We start from the raw sequence: 23,269 nt of genomic DNA, 5'->3' as shown, positions 1-23,269 counted from the left end.
GTCCAAACGACTGAAGGGAATTACAGCAAATTTGGCAAAGTGGTAGTCCTTGGTTCAGACTCGTGCCTTTTGCTTAAATGGTGTAAATCTGTTCAGTAGTTCCTGGGAAAATTACAATAAAAATAGATAAATATCTATGACCTCGGCGGATCCGCGGATCTTGCACGCACTCTAAGCGCACCATCCCGATCACGCGCTGAATGCTAATTGGCTATCAAGTGGTTGTTAATATTCGAAACCAGGAATTGTTGGCAGCCATTTTGTGCCAAGGTAGAAGTGTAGATCTAGAAAATAGTGGGACAAGTGTTCAACACGTATAAAGGGGGTATGTAAGAAATATTTTGATCATCTGGACCTGCTTATGGGGTCCCACAAAGACCCCTAGGCCCCCCCCCCCAAATTCTTTTTTGTGGAAAAAATGGATAAATGTGCATTGGGTGCATGGATCCGCCGTAATCAAAATAAAAACAAAGAGGGGGCTCCTGGGCTTGTTTAAAAATTAGCTACCTGGGGGGGAAATCCCGGAGTCTAAAATATTACATTTGATTGGGGTCCAGAGGGGCTCTGTAGCCCGGGGACCGCCATTCCTCGGTGCTACAAAATAAATGGGTGAGGAAGCTGAAAGGTCCGTCTAAGCCCCGGGGATTACCACCCTCCGGGGCTTTTTATATTTTGAGATGGGGGCTGCGTGGTCTCCATTCTGGGGCAGTCAAAAGCATTGGGGAACACCACTCCCCAGAAGCAGCTCCTGCTGTGTTTTGGGGTGTCTACCCCCCGGGACACTGCTGTTGCTATGGCAGGGCAGGAGTCGAGGGTCCCGCTGTGTCATAGCAAGCTTTAGGGCATATTAACAAGTGCCATTTCGCCGCAATTCTTTTAAAAAAGGCAAAAAAGCGGTGAAAATTATATCACCCTATTTACTAGGTGGCGCTAAGATGCATTAATGCATGTTAGCAGCCGGTTTGCTAAGGGCTCGCCTCCTATCTCCAATGAGTTACAATGTAGGTGTTCTCAGTGGCAAGGTAGGTGTTTCTAGGTGAATATAAAAAGGAAGAGGGAGGTATGACAATAGCGTTGTATTTACAAGGCGGCCCTGGATTTGAGGACCAATAGGAAAACTCTTGCTAATTGCGGTTTATGTTGGATCCTAACATCTGTTCTGAAGTAGACTTAAGCATGTTTAATATGCAAGGTGGATTGATATGTTGAGTCCACAGTCTTATATTAATAAGCTTTTCACTTGCGAACATAAATTATCGCTGTATTTCTCGAGATATTGGGGGCATATTTACAAGGGCAGCATTAAAATTATCGTTGCTTTAGCGTTAGGAAAGTGTCATTAAAGCGGCCATAATGGTTTAATAATAGGCTTTTGAGAATTCGTGAGAATTCCAATAGAAGCCCAGGTTTTCCACCAGAACATGTTAATGCTGTCCTTGATAATATGCCCCCAAGTTTGCTATGGCAGGGCGAGAGCCTCGCCTCTCACTCTTGCATAGCAAACAGCAATGTTGAAAAAATCGTCCGGTAAGATAACAAAGGATTTTGAAGTCCATTATCGCTTTATTAGTTGTAATTTGCTGCCGTCAAAGCGGCGACAATTTTAACGGCGTCCTTGTAAATATGATCCTAAGTTTTGCAATGTCGACAATCCCGTCTGCCATTTAAATAGGCACAAAGTATTTAGTGAAATGCATTGTGAATCGTGAAGCAACACTGTCTAATTGTGATCGATAAAGAATTCAAATAGTTGTGTACTTCTTTTGCTCGTAATGTGCATAGGGGCAGATTTACAAGTTCCTTGCGTCACTATTGCATCACTTTTAACATGGGAAAAGTGACACAAAAGTGGCGCAAGGGGCGTGTAAATCTGCTGCACAGTGTTCTGTCTTAGTTTGCTTTCCTTTCTGTCATGTAGAGGATCGTGGGAAAATATAATGGTTTCGATACAGCCAGTACCTTTCAACCCTACCCCCAAACTGCTTACGGCCTGTTACCATAGTAACAGTTCATGGAACACTTAAGTGAGCACACAGGTTACAAATTCACCAAACAGTAACTGTGCTGGAGTTTTTAAAATGTTCCATAGGAACCGTTAATCGCAGCTACAGACTCTGTTAAAGAGCTGGTAAAGAGTTAGCCTCAGTATTATACTTCTAGTTATAAACATCATTTCTATTTTTAATTGTTTAATGTTTTCTAAGCATATGAATATAAGTTTAAAATAACAATATAATAAATAACTAGAAACATAACTTTCACATAACAATATAATAAACAAAATGTGAGAAGGACTCCAATGGAAGGATGGTAGGTAAACTGCAGAACAAAAATGAAAATACGTTTTTAAAATTAGATCGATGTGACTGAATGTGGTCAAAGATCACAAATTAAGGTAATACTTGGCAATATTTGTTAATTTGCACATCTGCAGTGTGCCTGATACATTCGACCTCTCTTATGGGCCCGCGTTCAAGAGGTGTCTGTACAGAAGTGCCTACTTCATCAGATTTACAGTATGGACCAACAGGTCTTTAAAATGATTCAGAGATGAGACAGAATTAGGTGAGAGATCACGTCATTATGCAGGACAATATTCTTTATTTCGAGCACATTTAATCGGAGGCATTGTATATCTAGGCCGCTCTGCTTGCCTTGTGTAAACACTGTGGTGAACAGAGTTCACAACTTGATTTTTGCTTTGGTTCTACACTGCAGACTGTATTCAATTCAGCCTTGATTGTTTTATTGGCAGAGTGAACAGCATCGTCCATAACTTTAAAAGAGAAAGAGAAACAATGTGAGATAGATTGAGATAGAGAAAGAGAGAAAAAAAAGTGTGAGAGAGAAAGTAATAGATGGAGCAGGAGAGGTACTGTTAATTCTGGAGAAAATCTTCCTAGCTCACCTTTTTGCCCCCGTTGTGTGTCCAAGCACCTTCCGGTTCATAGTGCACCTACAAGTATAGTGATCTGAAAGATAGTATAGAGTTAGTAATAGCAGAGTGCATACAACTGCACAAGTATATTTCTGCTTTGTGTCTTTGCACACTCAGGATACTGTATTACATCAACTTCCACTGCAAGGTGGTATCTGTGCACTCTTTTTCTCCCAGAGTACTATATCCCATGCACTCCCACTGCTAAGCGGTGAGTTCTCATTACTGCGTACCCAGACTGTTGCACCCGATTGACTCCCAGCGTCCGGAGGTGAGTGCCCTTTCTTGTGCACCCAGACTGATGCAACCTATCCACTCCCACTGCCCAGAGGTAATTGTACATTCGTACGCAGTCAAGCTGCTGCACACTACCCACTCTCTCCGCCCACAGGTGACTTCTTGTTGCTTCGGAAACAAGCTTCTTTGCTCACCTTGTGCCATTGGCGTGATTCAAAGAGGGTGCACCACATGTCAAAGCAGCCTTCTCAGACGTTGTTACGATGGGCACGCATCATCGCAGAATCCTCGAACGTTGAGCTTTGGAGGTGTTGGGGGTGGGAACGTCAATTTGTTAAACACAACCTGTTAGATAAAAAGGTACACGTGGTTTCAATCATCACGAGCAAGGGACAATTAACCGATTATAAAAATTTCCTGCTATTGAAAAAAAAATACAAATGCAATAAGATACAGTATATAGGACTGTGTATGTCTATATCGCTGCGTTGCCTTTTTGTATCCAGTCTGCTGTACCTCATCTGCTCCCTCCGCTGCGCACCCAGGCCTCACTGCTCACTTTTTCACGGACAAGGTACGTTCTACATCATGCAGTCCTGCTCTGCCACCAAGAAATCTCACATTTGGTGCAGAGTCTTGATATCACTATGGCAAAGGACATACTCATGCACCTATCTTCATCGCAGGTTCCTCACCCGCTCAGTCCTTGTGGTACCACTAACTCAGTGACCAAAGAGGCTACGCACGTGGTAGTGGACCCCCCTATTCGGTAGTTCAGGCCTACATGAGGCGTCCGAATCACTAGGACGGGCCATCACAGTGCTTGCGATGGGAGAAACTCTAAAATGGCGTAGAGCAGGTGTGCCCTGTCTATTTTTATTGGTAGGGTCAAGTGTGTAGTGATGTATGTGCTGGAGGGGTATGGTGTGGGTGTATACCAGCTTTGAGGGAGAGTCTGTGTGCCGTTCTGACAACTAGACCTGGAAGTAAAAAATCACTACAATGGAAATCTGGACCATGTATGTACCGTTGTTGTGTTTTCCTGGAAGTGTAAGCGGAGTGGGCTGAACTGGCGTATGCCAGTGCTGCGCGAGGCTGTGAACGATGACTCCGGAGCTATGTGCGTAGTACCGGCGTGAGTTATATGAAAAATCTACTGATTTGGGTGTCCGTCTTGTAGTGCTGCTGTCACCCGGGTCTTACACAAAAATGTGTCATTATGTCTGTATCACTGACCCTATATTCATCCATAGTTGCACACATAAAAGATGGTGGACATGGCGCATTTCTGCACATTTCTGAGAATATGAATGTTTGTTGTACATTCAGTGGAGTATTGTAGCTGTAGTAAAACAGGGCTGTGAAAGGTTTAGGTTGCAGTTTTTAGAACATGAAGGACAGATCATATATATAAACGTATGTGGTCATTCAGGTATACTGTCAAACTTGGTGGTGGAAATCAGTGTTCGAGGCTCAGAGTCGCGTCAACATCCTGGTATTGTAGAGAAATTACGTAATCTACGCGTGCCTGATAAAGTACTGTAAATACGGTGCTCATGTAAATTGTTGATGTCGTTTTAGGTCGACTTCGCGCTATATAAATATGCTAAAAAAAAATTTAAAAAAAGAAATAGTACACATTTATAAATTGACTATACAGTTTCTTTGCAGTATTGTAATGATCCACTTTGTACGTTTGTATTTGTAGAATGAACATGAGAAAGTTATATAATTGAAGTTTTTGTAATCAAAGTTTTTGTTATTGGCAGAGGTAAGATGGTTACATATGCTATTTACAGCACAATATAATGTGGTAGGGTGCAGGAGCACCATTTTACAAACATAATAAGTATACAGACACAGATAGATAGTTGAAGTGGGTACGGGCATGTGTGCTCGACTCCATTTTATTACGTTGCTGTTGGTAACAAGTAGAATAGTAATCATGATATCATACACAGATATTCAATCATAAACAGTTTATGACTTCTGCTGTACAAAGGTAGGAGCACTATATGTGAAATTATACACAGACGATTCTATCATAAAGTGTTCTTGAGTTGTGGTAAAGTGAGGTAGGGGCGGTTTGTCTGGAGGCTGCGATGATACGTGGTTCAGGCAGAACGCACTGGTAAGAATCTCTTTTGGCAACTGAATTTTGCCTTAACCCCTTCTGCCCTGATGACGAGCTCAGCTCGTCATGAGGTTTACCTGTCGGGCGCTCCGCGGGATTTTAAAAACTTCAGCGCACAGCGGGAAAACCCGCCGCGCGCATGTGGTTAATATGGCCACGTGGCAATTATTTATGGTGCTCTGAGTTAGTGGTATATCTGGTGCTCAGCATGTGCTCACCTTGCGATAATGCGTATTTCTAGCGGTCTGTACGCAAAGCATTGACTGTTGCATACTGGACTGCATGAACTTTGAGGGGAAAATAAAAACTACCATCAATGGTTATCAATTGCTCTGCAAACTAGGTCTACTGATTGCTCCCCATAACAAATTAAACAATGGCATTTCGCTCAGTGCATTCTAACTCTCTCAAAATGGGGACGTATGTCTGGTGGCGATGTTGAAGGTGATGCCCCAGTGGTGCTTGGTATTGCTGGTGGTAGAGGTACATTTTGGCACTGTGTTCTACATTCTTTGTGAACATAGTTCACAGGATGCAGGGATTAAAGGTGTGTGCGCATACTAGCAGTGCCACAGGAGTATTTATTTTCTGTGTCTTAAATAAATCAAGGCTAAATTCCCTACCGTCTGTAGTGTAGATACAAAGCTGCATTCAAGTTGTGAATCCTACTGTCCGCAATGTACATCAAAGCCACTAGTCAGCTTAGTTATATAAGAGAGCTTTTTTTCACTTATTTTAACAAAATCTGAATACATACAGTATAATGGTCCCTGCATTAAGTGAATCAAGGCTGAATTCCCTACTGTCTATAGTGTAGATGCACAGCTGAATTCAAGTTGTAAACCATGCTGTTCGCAGTGTAGATCTTAGGGTGGACTGCATCATCTGTAATCATGTTTGAAATGAAAGATAGAACATGTATAGAATACATTATTGAAATATGTATGTTTCAGGGACATTATACTTTAAATTGTGATCTGTGCTGTCCTTAGTGTAGACTGACATTAAGTATGTGTTTGCACTTGCAGCGTTAATTTTATCACTCAACTAAATCTATAAGTGATATATAAGAAGTTTTTGAAGGAAGCATACTAAAGGATATTGTATAGATTTGATAGGTGTTATACTTAGTTTGGTTTGCACTGAGTTAGTGGTATCTGAAACAACAAGGTTCTGTGGAGCCTGCGATGATGCGTGTTCCGGGTAGGCTGTACTGATAGTAATGTCTTTTGTCTTGTGAATTCAGTCTTAGTAACGCCCCGTGACAATGATTTTTCGTGCACTGAGTTACTAGTACCTTTTGCGCTTAGCGTGTACGTATACTGCGATGATGCATGGTGGGGGGCACAGTAATTGGAGTAATGTGTTTTGTTGATTGGATTCTGCATGAATTCCATTTAAAAGGGACAGTATGTCTCACTGTGACATAAAACTCTTATTTGCAACAATGTATGGTGCACTGAGTTAGTAGTATCTTTGATGCTGAGCTTGTACGTATCCTGCGATAATGCTTAGTGCAGGGAGGCTTTACTGGCAGCAATGTTTTTTGCCTAGTGAATTCTGCCTTAATAAGGCTACGGGGAGATGACTTGTGGTGCAGTGAGTTAGTGGTACCCAAAGAACTCAGCGTGTGCGCACCCTGCGATGATTCGTGGTTCAGGGTGGTCGCAGTGGTATAATGTCTCTTGTCTACTGGAATGCGTCATGTACAATCGCCATTCTACCTGAATCGTGAGCCCTCACAATGTAGATTGAAGGCAGTAGTCATCACTGACATCAAGAAATTATTTTTGTCGATGCTTTTAACAAAATCTGAGAACATAAAGTACAATTATCTCTACCTTAAAAAAATCAAAGCTAAAGTTCATACTGTTCGTAGTATAGATTCAAAGCTGAATTCAAGATGTGAACCCTGCTGTCCGCACTGTAGATCGAAGGCAGTAGTCAGCAGCGATATCGATGAATGATTTTTATCACTTATTTTAACAAAATCAGAACACATACAGTAACATTTTCCGCCCATTAAATCAATCAAGGTTGAATTCCCTACTGTGCTTAGTGTACATGCAAAGTTGACTTCAGGTTGTGAACCCTGCTGTCCGCAGTGCAGATCAGAGGCAGTAGTTGACACAGACATCGAGGAATGCTTTTTTTGTCACATACTTTAACAAAATCTGAGGACACAGTACAATTGCCTCCACCTTAAATAAATCTAGACTGAATTCAATGTTGTCTGTAGTGCTGATGCGCCACTGGTATCATTTGGTAAACTCTGTTCATCGCAGTGTACATTTGAAGGCAGTAGTCAGTATAGCTATTGAGGAAAGTTTTTTGTGGCATCCTTTAACAAAATTGTCTCTGCCTTACATAAATCAAGGATAATTTGAATGCTGTCCTTAGTGTAGATGGAAAGCTGAATTCAAGTTGTGAACCCTGCTGTTCACAGTGTAGATCTTAGGCTGCACTGCATTATCTGTAATGCACTCCATACATTGACTGTTGCGTACGGGACTCATGAACTGGTATCAAGTGGTGAACTCTGTTGATCGTAGTGTACATTTGAAGGCAGTATTCAGTAGAGGCATTGAGGAATGTTTTTTGTCGCATCATTTAACAAAATTGTCTCTGCCTTACATAAATTAAGGCTAACTTGAATGCTGTCCGTAGTGTAGATGGAAAGCTGAATTCAAGTTGTGAACCCTGCTCTCCGCAGTGTAGATCGAAGTAGTTGACACAGACATCGAAGAATGCTTTTTGTCACTTATTTAAACAAAATATGAAGACATATAGTACAATTATATCTGCATTAAATAAATCAAGGCTGAATTTCCTACTGTCCATACTTTTGCAAAATCTGAGGACATGGTACAATTGCCTCTGCCTTAAATAAATCGAGACTGAATTCAATGTTGTCTGTAGTGCTAATGCGCCACTGGTATCAAGTTGTAAACTCTACTGACCGCACTGTAGATCGAAGGCAGTAGTCAGCACAGATATTGACGAAGAATCTTTATCACTTATTTTAACAAAGTCTGAGGATATAAAGTAGAATTGTCTCTGCCTTACATAAATCAAGGATAACTTCAATGCTGTGCGTAGTGTAGATCCAAAGCTGAATTCAAGTTATGAACCCTGCTGTCCGCAGTGTAGATCGAAGGTAGCAGTCGATACAGACATAAGTCTGTGGTGCTGTGGCGCTGAGTTCCCAATGGGCCTTTATCGAGGAGGCAGGTGGTCATGGTCGCAGCCACGTGGCAGGGTGAGGACCTTCGCTGTGGCAGAGTCTTTTCTCTTTACAGAAGTGAACCACGCCCACGGGTAGGCTAATTATTTATACTCTTACGCTGGTGTTGCGTATGTTGGACCAGCCCACTCCGCTTCTGCTTCAAGGGGGGGAGACAAAAGAGCTACATGACCGAGATATTCCCCAGAGTTTGAGATGATATGGTTGCGTCCACTGTGCAGTACACTACAAGTATCAATGATATATGTACACACAGAAAAGTTTTTGGTTTGTATAGTGAGTTGTGTATAGCATATCACCGGTAGTGTTAGCAATGTGTACATTATTGTTGATGTGCGAGTTCCTTCCCTTAAACATAGTTGATTGCCACATCTCTAAACATTGAGCTAGTGTGCTGTTGAGGGGATATATTATTTTGGGATGGTCCGTTGTCTTGTTTTGCGCTGCCTCTGAGGTAGTAGGGGGGAGGGATCGGGGGGCTGGTTGTGATGGTGGTGGCGCTTGGTGTTGTGATTTTGTTGGGTGTCAGAGGTGCATGATTAGTACCTCTACCACATATTATCTTTTAAATATGGGTGTGAGTTGAGTGTAATTCATGCAGTACATAGTCGACTTTTTTTTTTTTGGTCCTCATTTGCCGATACCCCCGTGCGAGAAACCACCGACCACCATTGTGTGCCACTGTGTCCAGCCCCCAGATCTAAAAATAGGGCTCGGACACAAGCACAAGAAACTTATTGGCGGAAGAAGGAGACCAACACACAAAAGGGCGACCTGCAGTACTCCATCTAGGCGTGATACCACCTGTTGGACCACAATATAACTGAGAGGGCCCTAACTACAGGTCCATGGAGCAGGAAAAAGGCATAATCATAGGACCCGGGGGGGGGGGAACCCCGGAAGTCCTACCTCCATTGTATCAAAAGGTCCCCAAAAGCAAGCTTTTTCCTGCTGCAAGATCTGGCCAAGTCCACCCTAGAAACTTCATATAGGGACGTCAACCATCCCGCATATGTTGGAGGAGCTGCATCCACCCAGAACCTGCAAATCTGTCTCCTAGCCAGGAGAATTGCATAGAAAAGAAAGGATCTGGCATGCCCGCAGATGTTTTCATCCGTCCCCAAGATGATCAGGGGAAGAGTAATACTCAGTGTGGTGTTAAGAATAGAGCAAAGGGCATCCTTCACCTCCTCCCAAAAATAACTAATGGCGGGGCAGTCTTTAAACATATGCACATCCGAAGCTTCGGGCAGATCACATTTGTTGCATTTTTTTCCTGGCTAGAATTTGGCTAGCTTCTGGGGAGAGAGATATGCTCGGTGTAACGTGAACAGGTGGTTTCGCCTCAGCCATGCTGCTTTTACGATATTTTGTGAAAGACTAAATGAATTCAGCCACTTCTGCTCGCACTGATCGCCCACCTCCCTTCCCCATAGCTCCTCAGGGAGTTTAAAGTCACCATCTATTTCTTTCAGGATCGCCCAATACCAACAAGAGACCTCCTTGCCCCTCCCTGGCCTTGTCACCAGTAGATTTTCCAGGTTGCTGAATTTACCCAGGGGGACCCCCTTCCTAATCAGTGCCTGAGCCCAGCTAGTCAGTTGTATATGCTTGAATCTAGAGAGGCCCGGCCCAACTCTCTCCCGCAGCTCCTCCCAGGATGCCATTGAGCCGCCTGCCACCAGGTCTCCCCAATTCAAAATTCCAGCATCCTTTATCGAGCACGCCAGTCTGTCTTTAAGGCACAATGGAGTGCCTGGCGAGTCCCACAAAGGTGCTACGTTAGAAAAATAGCTGAGACCTTTTAGTTTCCTAATAGTGGTCCAACTTCTGGCCAGTGATTGAAGAGTTTTTAATTTTACTTTTTTAAAGAATTTCTGGTCCCCGAACTTAAAAAGAAAGCCGTCAGGTGGAAGATCGGCCCCTTCTAGCATGGCTCGAAACATCCTTCCCCTAGAGCTATCCGATGGTGTTTTTAGAAGCATTCTAGAGTAAGATAATTGAAACGCCCAGGTATAATATTGCAGGTCTGGTAGCGTTAGCCCTCCTTTTTCCCTCCTTCTCCAAAGCTTCTCCCAAGCCAATATTGTAGCTCCATTCCTCCAGATAAAAGAGTTAATCTCTTGTTGACATTTAGGTATTTGCTTAATATCAAAGGCCATTGGGATAGAGTTGAACAGAAAAGTGAATTTAGGCAGGATAGACATTTTAACTAAATTTGACCTCCCAAAGATGGATAAGGGGAGGTGATTCCATGCCTTTAGCTGTTTCTGACATTCTTTATGTACTCGCTCCAGATTATGGGCGGCAGTCTTATTGACATCTTGGATAATCCTAATGCCAAGATAACGCATGGAGGACACAACCTCCACATGCGTATTAGTGGTGTTCCAGGCCATAATTTCCGTTTTGTCAGAATTTATCTCGTATCCGGAGATCTTGCCAAACTCCTCTGCCCTCTTGATAACTGTGGGAAGAGCCAGGTCTAAGTTGGATGTCATTATGAGAAAATCATCTGCATATAGAGCTACCCGCTTATCCCATCCTCCAAATCTAAATGATGGTATGTTATCCTCCTCTCTAAGAATCTGTGCAAAAGGCTCGATATAGAGATTGAAAAGGAGGGGGGAAAGCGGGCAACCCTGCCTTGTGCCCCTTGAAATTCTAAAGGGCTCTGTCAAGGAGTTATTTACAAAAAGCCTAGCCATCGGAGCTTTATATATAAGCGATATCATACCGCAAACATTTTCAGGCAAGTTAAATTTCCTCATGACCGCAGCCAAATAGGCCCAGTTGACCCTATCAAAGGCCTTGGTCGCATCCAACATAAAGGCGGCCAAAGGAAGAGAGAAGGTAGTAGCGATGTCAATTACCCCAACTAGATCTTGCGTGAGGTCTACTAGGTGTCTACCTTTAATAAAGCCCTTTTGGTCTTCGTGTATAATTGAGCTTGCCACCGCCCCCAACCTAGCCGACATAATATCAGCAAAGATTTTATAATCGCTGTTAAGGAGCGAAATCAGGCGATATGACCCACATTCTTTCAGATCTTTCCCTGGTTTAGGTATTAAAACCACCGTAGCATCGTTCCAGGACTTTGGAGGGTCCATTCCCTCCAAGAGAATGCTATTAAAGACAGTAGCAAAGACCGGGGCAATCTCCACGCTGAGGGCCCTGTAAAATTCCCCCGGTAACCCGTCGGGGCCTGCCGCCTTCCCACGCTTCACATGCCCCAGTACCTTGCCGATCTCCTCAACAGAAATTTCTCTTTCCAAAGTCCTACTTTGCGCTAATGAGAGCTTTGGGGTGGAAATTAAGTCCAACCAGGCCTCCCTCACTACCTTATCCTCGCAGGTATCTTCTTTATAGATGTCCTGAAAGAATTCCTGGAACCCGCACCCTATTTCCGATTTTGTGAGCCGGGGTACTACTTCCCCCTCCACCCTTATCTCCCTAATGTGGTTTCACGCTTGGTCGGATTTGGTTTTCCAGACAAGGATTTTACCAGCGGCCTCACCGAACTCAAAATGAGAATTTCCGCTCGCCTCCCAACGTCTAGCAACCCTTCCCTGTAATAGGTTTTCTAATTAGGATTTTAATAAGCCAAGTCTTTCAAGATCCGCACCTGAGCCCATATGGGCACCCAAGTTATTTTTGATGCCTTTCATTTCCACCTCCAAGTTCTCAATACTTTCCCTATACTTCTTTCTTCTGTACGAAGATCGACTAGTAATACAACCCCTCCAGAAGGCTTTCAATGAGTCCCACATAATGGGAACATCAGCTGTATCTAAATTGGCCTCCAAGAAATACTAGGTCTCTGATCGAAGAAAGATAACCTCCTCTTCTTCTAGTACGATGGTACGGTCAAGCAACCAGGAGGCATAGGTTTGTTGGTGGCCTGCTTTTAATATAAATGAGATGGCCGAATGATCAGAAAGATGTGAGGGAAGGTAAGAAATATCTATCAGTAAGTCTTTGAGACTATAGCTGAACAGAGCATAGTCTATCCTTGACAGATGTTTATATTTGAAAAGAAACCCTCACCTTAGCCCCTGCCCTTTCCCTCCATAAATCTGCGAGGCCTAGTTGTGACATTATTGTTAAAAGATCTTGCCTAGATTTAGAAAGGACACAGGCCCTAGATTTGTCCAATTTTGGATCCAATACAATATTAAAATCACCCATCCAAATTACAGGGTCATGAAAGGCTACTAAGTGGTCGCGTATAATGTTCAAATAGGATGGATCATCCTGGTTTGGGCCATAATATCAAACCAGGGTATATGGAAGGCCATCCAGCACAACCCTTAAAATTAGCCACATACCGCTCTTATCCTCCCTGCACTCCACTATTTGAGCTTTGGCCTGCTTCTTAAAAATAAAAAGCACTCCCCTAATATTTGCCGATTAGTCTGTACCCAAAAAAAATGTCTATCCATTTTTCTTTTTTTTAAATCTCTACTGTATCAGCTTTGAGGAGGTGTGACTCCTGTATGACTATGACCTGTGCCGGGGAATCTCTCAAATATTGAAAAAATGTTGCTCTCCTGCCCCTGGTGCGCAAGCCATTGACATTCCAGGATAAAAACTGTGTCTGTGTCTGCGTCATTCCATCAAGCCATCACAGCCCCCACTGCCTCATCTAAATTCCCTATAGCCCTATTGTCATATCTTCCCCTATCCCTTTAAGAGCATAGAACTAAACATTTCAGTCGGTGGACAAAACTAATTACGTTAGAATAATTTGCGGGCTCAGCCCCATGAGGATTTTCAGCATTTTTACCCCTGCCACCCTGTGCAGCACCCTCCCCCCTTGAAAACCCCACCCTGCCTACACTGGACAGATGTATTGCCAGTTTTGCACCCTCTTGCCCCCTCGCCCTCCTCCACTCCCCCCTCTGCTGCAAAGCTGCAAAACAAATAGTACTTGGGTGATTCCATTCAAATGCCCCCCTGAGTCCCAACAGTGCCCTTTTACCAAACCTCCAACTCCTTACATTTGTTTTCATATGTTTTTTTTAATATGTCCTTATATTTTTATTGTATTTTTCCCCAATTTTTCTTTACTAAATTAAGACTTTTTGAGGCCCTTTAATTTAGACAGCAGGGACTACACTGTAGCTTCTTCTATACATCCCTCACCAAACAAGGAGAGTCAACTCATACCCCCTGAGGGTTCCCTGCACCTCCCCGAGTAAGATCCCTTAACGACTCCAACATCTCGTCAGCCTCAAAGGGAGATCTAAGATTGTACATCTTGTTATTGTACATAACTCGCAAGAAGGCAGGAAACCTCATCTGCACTGTCGCACCCAAGGCTCGAAATGTTTCCATCCTCTGCACTAACTCCCACTGCCGATCCAGAGGGGTCTTTGTTAGATCTGAGCGGATTTCAAACGGAAAGTCCGTACCTTTTAGAGTCTTATCTTTTAGGGCCAAATTTAGGATTTTTTCTTTGAGTGTGTAAGTAAGAAAGTTAACCAAGATTTTTCTAGGCTTAACTCTGCCAGGATTTAAGCGAAAAGGGTCCCTAGAAATCCTTTGCATATCTTTCTCCAGGATATCCGGCGTCTCCTCCAAATTTATTGTGTCCTTAAGTAGGCTCACTACAAAAGACTTGATATCGCTCCCCTCTTTCCCCTCGGGAATATTCAAAAGTCAGAGATTATTTCTTCTTGAATAATTCTCCAAGGCCTCAACCCTCTCACGAATCGCATCCCCTTCTCTTTGCAAGCTTTGAATTTTTACTTGAGCAGACCCCAAATTAGCTTTTAACTCCTCCACGGAGCCTTTATGGGTCTCTGTCCTTTCATTCAGTCGATCTACTTTCCGTTCCAAGACATCACACGCAGCCCTAATTTCAGTTTGATTTTCTGCAGAGACCATAAATCCCTGCCTTATATCAGCCTTTAGAGAGTTTAGCAGAGTCTCAATCGAGGAACAGGCTAAGCCCGCACCGCCAGACTCACCCGCTTCTGATGGTACAGGGATTGCTGACGTTGGATCTTTGTCTGATTCATATGACTCAATCTGAACAGATGCCTGGTTCACAGCTACATCAGGATGCACTATGATATTAGGGGCCTGAATGACTTGAATATCTGAGGGCCAGCTGAGGGCTGGCTGGCTCGGCTAACTCGGCTACCTCCACTGCCACGGCTGTTATGACTGCCTCCGCCTTTGCCATCTGGGCCATCTGGGCTGTACTATCTGCCTTGTCTGTGGGAAAAAAACGCACTGGCCAGAGGTGAAACTTCCATATGGGAAGCCGTGCGCCCAGGGAGATTTACTCGAACAGAGTGACCACCTTGCTGGAGTTGCTGGGATTGCTGGGGTTGCTGAATGTTCAAAATCTGGGGCAATACTTTAAAGAATGAGCGCAGGGAGGGGGTAATGTGGGAAGGTTTGATGTCTCCTCACCCCTTCTTAGCAGCAGCTCTTGGGAGCCTCTTTAATTCAGCAGCACTCCCCTTCTCCTGCCTTAAGTTGCAACTCTCAACTGCAACTTCCACTGCTAATTCCACAGCAACTCCCGACCCTACAGAGGCCCCCTTCCGAATTTCACTCCCACTTCCACACTCAGTCAGTGAAGCCTGGGAACAATGACTACCCTTAATTCCCCTGCCCCTGCCCCTGCCTCTTTTAGACTTACTTTTGGCAGCTTTCTTTTCCTTGCACTAATTAGTGCTCTTAGATCTGTTACTTGCACAATCAGCCCAACCTGTCCCACACACGCCGTTACTCCCAGAGACTCCAGCCTCACCAGACTCTCCGTCTGTCTCCTTCTGTCCGCATTCGATACTAGCAGTGACATGCTCTCCCGCCGTGGGAAACACTGGAGGTGCTGGGGGCACCGGATACGCTACAGAAGCAGAGGGAGCCGGTGAAGCAAACACTGCGGGGAAAAAAGCGCCTATCCCTTGTGCTCCTACCGCCTTGCCACGAACCTTGCCACTCACACTGATGCTGCCAGCACCCCCCCGAAGGAGACTGTGGGCCGCTGCTCTGCGGCCGCGCCTTAGGTTCACTACTACAGACTCCCAACGCCGCGGTAGGGAGAGACCATGAGCGAGGATAGGAACCTGATCTGTTCTCCCAAAGCACATCCGTGGACTGTCCAAAAAACACAGCAAGGTAGGATTTAAACTATTAAAATGCACAGTTCTCGCCGTACATCACCAGACCTTAGAGGCAGCGTTGAGCGAGGGGGAGAAAGGCAGAGAGCCCCGACAAGGGCGCGCACTGCCGTTTAGCACGCGGGCGCCATGGTTCTCCGGTTGTCCGTAGTCGACCTCCTTATACCATTTAAATATTGATATTGATGTTAATTTGTTACTTGAGATGTCATAAGTGATGTCATCAGGGATGCCACTGACCATGTCATGAATGATGTAATATGTGACATCATCACCAGTGGATTGCCGGCGCGAGAGTTACAGTTAGTACAACTAACTATAACGGAGGAATTTCAATGGTTTTGTTCGAGTGAAATGTCCAGCTAACTATAACACCCCTGAAACCTATGGTTTTTTTCTATGAATTATAAGGTTTTTTAAATGATAATTCCTAACTATAACCTGCCTGAACCCTATGGTTTTTTCAGTGAATACATATATATGTATATATATATATATATTCACTGACAAAACCATAGGTTTTACACTCGTTATAGTTAGGAATTAGCATTTAAAAATCCTTTGAAATTCACTGAAAAAACCATAGGTTTCACACCAGTTATAGTTAGCTGAACATTTTACTCATACAAAACCATTGAAATTCCCACGTTATAGTTAGCTGGACTCACTATAACTCGCGCGCGCGCAATCCACTGCTGATGATGTCACATATTACATCATTCATGACATGGTCAGTGAAATCACTGATGACATAACTGATGACATCTCGAATGACATCACTGATGACATCACTGATGACATCTCAATTGACATCAGTGATCACAACACTGATGACATCTTCATGTGATAATACGATGCACCTCCTCACACTCTAATCTAACCTTTGATACACCCAGCCTTAAATACAGACTACCATTCTTGAAACCATTGACACACCAATACCAGTTACTACATACGCACTCACTGATTCCTAGGTCTACACACATATCCACTCATTCACCCATACAACCACTCATACATACAGTCACTCATCAATACAACAATATGCACTCATACACCTATACAGACACTCACACACTGCCACTCATCCATGGAGTTACTCACATACCTAGTCAGTCATGCAAAGAATCAATTACACTCCCATTTCATCATCTATACAGTTATACACAGAACACCTTACTTATTCAAACATATACTAACACATACTTACTCTCTTATACAATCACTGATACAAGTACACATTGATCTATACAGCCACTCGCACAATCACTGGCACTCATGTATAGTCATTTATATATGCCAACTCTCACATGCACTGTGTTTTACATATGTACTTACTTGGACATGTAGCACTGAGATATTCATTCACTCACATACACATACACACAGTCAACCGCCCATACAGCTGTTTCCACATGCACTCTTGACCTCATACACCTAATGAATCAACTGCTCACACATCGATGCACAGAGTCACACACCTCCCAGCCACCCAGACACACATTCAGCCTTACATACAAATACTTGGGCAACCAATCAATAACCCATATAGCCACTCATATAGCTACTTATCAACACATGCAGCAGCTTACACAACAACAGACATACTGATGCACACATTCAGACAGTTTAGTCACTAACCCATGCATTCAGTAAGAAACATTTAATCACTCACTCATACAGTCAGTCACGCACCTACTAAATCCTTCATCCATACACTTATACATCCACTCAATGTTCAATATGTAAAACATATTTAAACTTTACAGAAACACACAGTCACTGGATGATTTCATCAGTAATGTCATCAGTGATGTCATTTGAGATGTCATCAGTGATGTCATCAGTGATGTCACTGACTATGTCATGAATGATGTAATATGGTTTTTTCAGTGAATTTCAAAGGTTTTTGAAATGCTAATTCCTAACTATAACGAGTGTTAAACGTATGGTTTTTTCAGTGAATTCCAAAGGTTTTTTAAAAGCTAATTCCTAAATATACGAGTTTGAAGTGAATTATTACGTTTTTTAATAGCTATTTTTTATAGCTATTAATTATTATAATTTTTTTAAATTATTTAAATATTGTATATTTTTGTAACATTAATTTTTCAATGTATTTTTCCTGTGTTTTTTTATTTTTATTTTTTAACCCCGGAGCGCTCAGGGTGCGCGCACCCGTAAACGCATCCGTACACGTAGCATGAGCGCTATTCCCGCAAGCGAAGAAAAATATAAATATGTATTTAAAGTAAATAATAATGCAAGACATTCAGTAGCATACGCATAAAAGTAGTATTTATGATGTTTAAAAAACGTATTTTGACTGCAAACACATTTCCGAAAATCAAGTAAAACGTCATTCATACGCGCCGCGTAAGCGCCCCCCGGAAGCGCCTCCGTAAGCGCCTAAGTACGTGCCGCGTTAGCACACCCGGAAGCGCTCCTGAGCCATGTGACCTTAAAACAACACTTCATTGGTTCATAAGTTTTTTTTTCCAAATATTGAAAGCCCCCACCCATTTCCCTCACTACCACTTTGAACTTGGAGAGAGCAAGAGCTGTTCCCTGGTTCTTCTGCAGCATCTTGTCTTTTTCTGAAGAATGGCTGGAAGACAGACAACCTCCAGTGACTCTGATGAAGAGTTTGTGCCAGAGGACCCTCCTCGGCGCAAAGTAAAAGACATTTTAATTGGAAATGTTTTACCTTCCCCAAAGGTGAAAAGAAGGTGAATGCGGCGAAGGTGTGCTCCAGCTTTGGAAACGCCACCTTAATCAGGCATGTTGAGAGGAGGCACCCCAATAACTTTGCGAGGGAGACTGTCAGAGACCTGGCACACAATCCCCAAAGAGATGGCAGCAGCACCTCCACCGGAGGAGCAACACCTTCCGGAAGACCTGAAAGACTAATTTCAAACGTGCAGCCGGTCTTTGCAGGTCTCAGATTTCTCTGCAAGGACTGCGAAGAACTGATTTGCTTTGGGGAGCTGAGCGTAGAACTTATTGTTTGGAGAAAAGAAGAACACCGCTGCTCCACCCACCACTAATTTTCCCCCTTTTTTTGCTCCTGTTGAGCAGTTTTGGATTCCCTGGTTTTGTTTTTCTCCCCAAAAACCACCCAAAAAGTATAAAATCATTCTGAAAAAGTATAAAAAAAAATATAAATCGAAAAAAGAAGAAAAAAAGGTATTTTTAGATCTACCTCCAATTCTCCAAAAAGAGCTATATTCCTTATATATTCTCTCGTTCTTTTTTTCAATGAATGTGCACTGCATAAATGAATGGATAAAATGACTGAATGAAGGGTAGAAAGTGACTGAGGGAACAAATGACAAAAGAGGAGTGAGTGAGGGTGAGTTGATGACAGTGAGGGATGGAAGGTGAGTGAGGGTGAGTGAAGGGGGAGTCACAGAGTGAGGGGATGGAGGGAGTGAGGGTAATATAGAGGGAGTGAGGGAAGAAGAGTGAGGAAGTGAGAGGTCAGAGGGACTGAGAGAAGGAGTGAGGGAAGTGGAGTACGGTGAGAGAGGAAAGGAAAATGAGTGAGGGAGTGAAGGAAGGGAAGAGAGGGGAAGGGAAATGAAGCAGGGGGACTGAAAGAAGGTGAGTGTGGGAGGGGAGTGAGGGGAAGGGGAGTGAACATGGGGAATGAGGAAAAGTGAGGGAAGAGGAGTAAGGGAACGGGGTGAGGGAGGGTAAGAGAAGAGCAGTGAGGTTGAGAAAAGAGTGGTGATAGAGGGTGGATAAAGGCAAGTGAGCGTGAGACAAGGGGAGTGAGGGAGTGAGGAGACAGAGGGAGTGAAGGAAAGAGTGAGAGAAGGGGACTGAGTGAGGGAGCATAGAAAGGTAAGTGAGGGAGTGTAGGTGAGTTAAAGGGAGTGAGCATGAGGGAAGGGGACTGAGAGAGTGAGGGGACAGAGGTAGTGAGGCTAAGAGAGAGGGAGTGAGGGAAGGAGAGTGAGGATGTGACAGGACAGAGGGAGTGAGAGAAGGAGTGAGTGAAGTGGACTAAGGTGAGTGAGGGAAGGGGAATGAGTGAGGGAACAAAGGAAGGGAATAGAGGGGAAGAGGACTGAAGCATAGGTACTGAGAGAAGGTGAGTGGGGGATGAAAGTAAAGGGAAGGGGAGAGAAGGATGGGGAATGAGGGGTAGTGAGGGAACCGGGGTAAGGGAGCGGGGGTGAGGGAGGGTGAGAGAAGGGCAGTGAGCGTGAGTAAAGAGGGGTGAAAGAGGGTGGATAAAAGTGAGTGAGGGTAAGACAAGGGGAGTGAGGGAGTGAGGGGATAGAGGGAGTGAAGGAAAGAGTGAGAGAAGGGGAGCATAGAAAGGTGAGTTATAGGGAGTGAGCATGACGGAAGAGGAGAGAGAGAGTGAGAGGACGGATAGAGTGAGGCTGAGAGAGAGAGTGAGGGAAGGGGAGTGAGGAAGTGAGAGGACAGTGGGAGTGAGAGAAGGAGTGAGTGAAGTGGAGTAAGGTGAGTGAGGGAAGGGGACTGAGTAAGGGAGCAAAGAAAGGTAAGTGAGGGAGTGTGGGTGAGTTATAGGGAGTGAGCGTGACAGAAGAGGAGTGAAGGGACGGAGAGAGTAAGGCTAAGAGAGAGGGAGTGAGGGAAGGGGAGTGAGGAAGTGAGAGGACAGAGGGAGTGAGAGAAGGAGTGAGTGAAGTGGAGTAAGGTGAGTAAGGGAAGGGGAATGAGGGGAAGGGGAATGAGTGAAGGAGCGAAGGAAGGGAAGAGAGGGGAAGGGAAGTAAAGCAGGGGGTCTGAAAGAAGGTGAGTGTGGGAGGGGAGTGAGGGAAAGGGGAGTAAACATGGGGAATGAGAATAAGTGAGGGAAGCGGAGTAAGGGAACAGGGATGAGGGTGGGTGAGATAAGAGTAGTGAGGTTAAGGAAAAGAGTGATGAGAAAGTAAATTTTGTTTGTCAAACTTACCTTATAAGTAATGTAAACCTAATTACATATTTTTCATAAATTTAATATCTGTGGGAGAGGGAAAAAAATAAGTTATAATTTTTATAATATACATTTCAAAATACAAGAGACAAGGCAGGAGATTAAAAGTCATAAAAGGGTACTAAGAGATAAAGTAGAGTGAAGGACACAGAAAGGGAAACAAAGGAATGGTGAAGGACAGAGAGAGGGAAATAGAAATAGAGGGAGAGCAAATTACTAAGAGGATAATGAGGCGGATAGATTCAGTGAAAGAGAGGAAGAGAGGGAGAGAGAAATGAACTGAAGGTGAGTAAGATACTAAAGAAATGTGAGTTATCAAAACTGAAGCAGGAAAGGGGAGTAAGGAAAGGGAGTGAGTGACAGGGAAGGGGGAGTGAGTGATGGTGCATTCACGAAAATGAGGGATGGAAGGTGAGTGAGGGTGAGTGTAGGGGCATAAGAGAGTGAGGGGACAATGGGAGCGAGGGTAACAGAGAGGGAGAGAGGGAAGAGGAGTGAGGAAGTGAGAGGACAGAGGGATTGAGAGAAGGAGTGAGTGAAGTGGACTAAGGTGAGTGAGGGAAGGGGAATGAGTGAGGGAACGAAGGAAGGGAATAGAGGGGAAGAGGACTGAAGCATAGGTACTGAGAGAAGGTGAGTGGGGGATGAAAGTAAAGGGGAGGGGAGAGAAGGATGGAGAATGAGGGGTAGTGAGGGAACCGGGGTAAGGGAACGGGGGTGAGGGAGGGTGAGAGAAGGGCAGTGAGCGTGAGTAAAGAGGGGTGAAAGAGGGTGGATAAAAGTGAGTGAGGGTAAGACAAGGGGAGTGAGGGAGTGAGGGGATAGAGGGAGTGAAGGAAAGAGTGAGAGAAGGGGACTGAGTGAGGGAGCATAGAAAGGTGAGTTATAGGGAGTGAGCGTGACGGAAGAGGAGTGAGAGAGTGAGAGGACGGATAGAGTGAGGCTAAGAGAGAGAGAGTGAGGGAAGGGGAGTGAGGAAGTGAGAGGACAGTGGGAGTGAGAGAAGGAGTGAGTGAAGTGGAGTAAGGTGAGTGAGGGAAGGGGAATGAGGGGAAGGGGAGTAAACATGGGGAATGAGAATAAGTGAGGGAAGCGGAGTAAGGGAACAGGGATGAGGGTGGGTGAGATAAGAGTAGTGAGGTTAAGGAAAAGAGTGATGAGAAAGTAAATTTTGTTTGTCAAACTTACCTTATAAGTAATGTAAACCTAATGACATATTTTTCATAAATTTTATATCTGTGGGAGAGGGAAAAAAATAAGTTATAATTTTTATAATATACATTTCAAAATACAAGAGACAAGGCAGGAGATTAAAAGTCATAAAAGGGTACTAAGAGATAAAGTAGAGTGAAGGACACAGAAAGGGAAACAAAGGAATGGTGAAGGACAGAGAGAGGGAAATAGAAATAGAGGGAGAGCAAATTACTAAGAGGATAATGAGGCGGATAGATTCAGTGACAGAGAGGAAGAGAGGGAGAGAGAAATGAACTGAAGGTGAGTAAGATACTAAAGAAATGTGAGTTGTCAAAACTGAAGCAGGAAAGGGAAGTAAGGAAAGGGAGTGAGTGACAGGGAAATCAAACAGATAGTTCCTGAGGCGGAAAGCCGGGAGTATTGCTCGTTTGTAAAAAGATCTCATTTCTAAAAACTGTTATTTTACCTGTGTATTACTTGTGTGTCACTCGGCCCTGAGCACTCCCCCCTGATCGCCGATCACACCGCGCAGCCGACCTGAACGCTGCCGCAGGTGCAACCAATCTCTTGCCGCCAATTGCGAGGACAGTGAGGCCACGCCCACCGCCCTGAGGCCACGCCCCTTCCACTTGGTATTTAAGCCGCGTCTTCCACCAAACGCGCTATTGCCAAACAGATAGCTCCTGAGGCGGAAAGCCGGGAGTATTGCTCGTTTTTAAAAAGATCTCATTTCTAAAAACTGTTATTTTACCTGTGTATTACTTGTGTGTCACTCGGCCCTGAGCACTCCCCCCTGATCGCCAATCACACCGCGCAGCCGACCTGAACGCTGCCGCAGGTGCAACCAATCTCTTGCCGCCAATTGCGAAGACAGTGAGGCCACGCCCATCGCCCTGAGGCCACGCCCATTTCCTTCCCTTATAAAACATGTCCCTAGGCAGGACGCGCAGCCGGGCCGGGACTAGGGGCTATACCCCCTGCGGGTTTTACTCGAAACTCGTCCACGCCTATCCGCTACTCCCGCAGTGAGTTGCTAGCCCTTCGTGAAGATAAAATGGGTTATAAAACTAACCTATGTACCCAAACCGGGCCAGGATTATCTTATGGACCAATTTCCTGCCTCGCTTGTCGTTGGTCCAGTATGGGTCAATCTTTATTAGACCATCACACAACTCACGGTATAAATAACCTGACTCTGAACTGTCTATATCTTAATGCTAGATCCCTACCTAGACATGCCCTGGATATTTGGGACTTACTCACATCGAAGACCCCTGACCTAGTTTTCATTACGGAAACTTGGTTATCCGATACCAATGCTCCGGATCTAGCTAACGCCCTCCCCCCTAATTATAAAATCATTACGCAAGATAGATCTGGTAAAAGAGGAGGGGGGGTCGCCGTGATATTCAGGGATCACTTAACATGC

The sequence above is a fragment of the Lissotriton helveticus genome, chromosome 7 (assembly GCF_964261635.1).
Source record: "Lissotriton helveticus chromosome 7, aLisHel1.1, whole genome shotgun sequence".
Classification (NCBI taxonomy): Eukaryota; Metazoa; Chordata; class Amphibia; order Caudata; family Salamandridae; genus Lissotriton; species Lissotriton helveticus.
Note: the sequence above shows the minus strand (reverse complement) of the source record.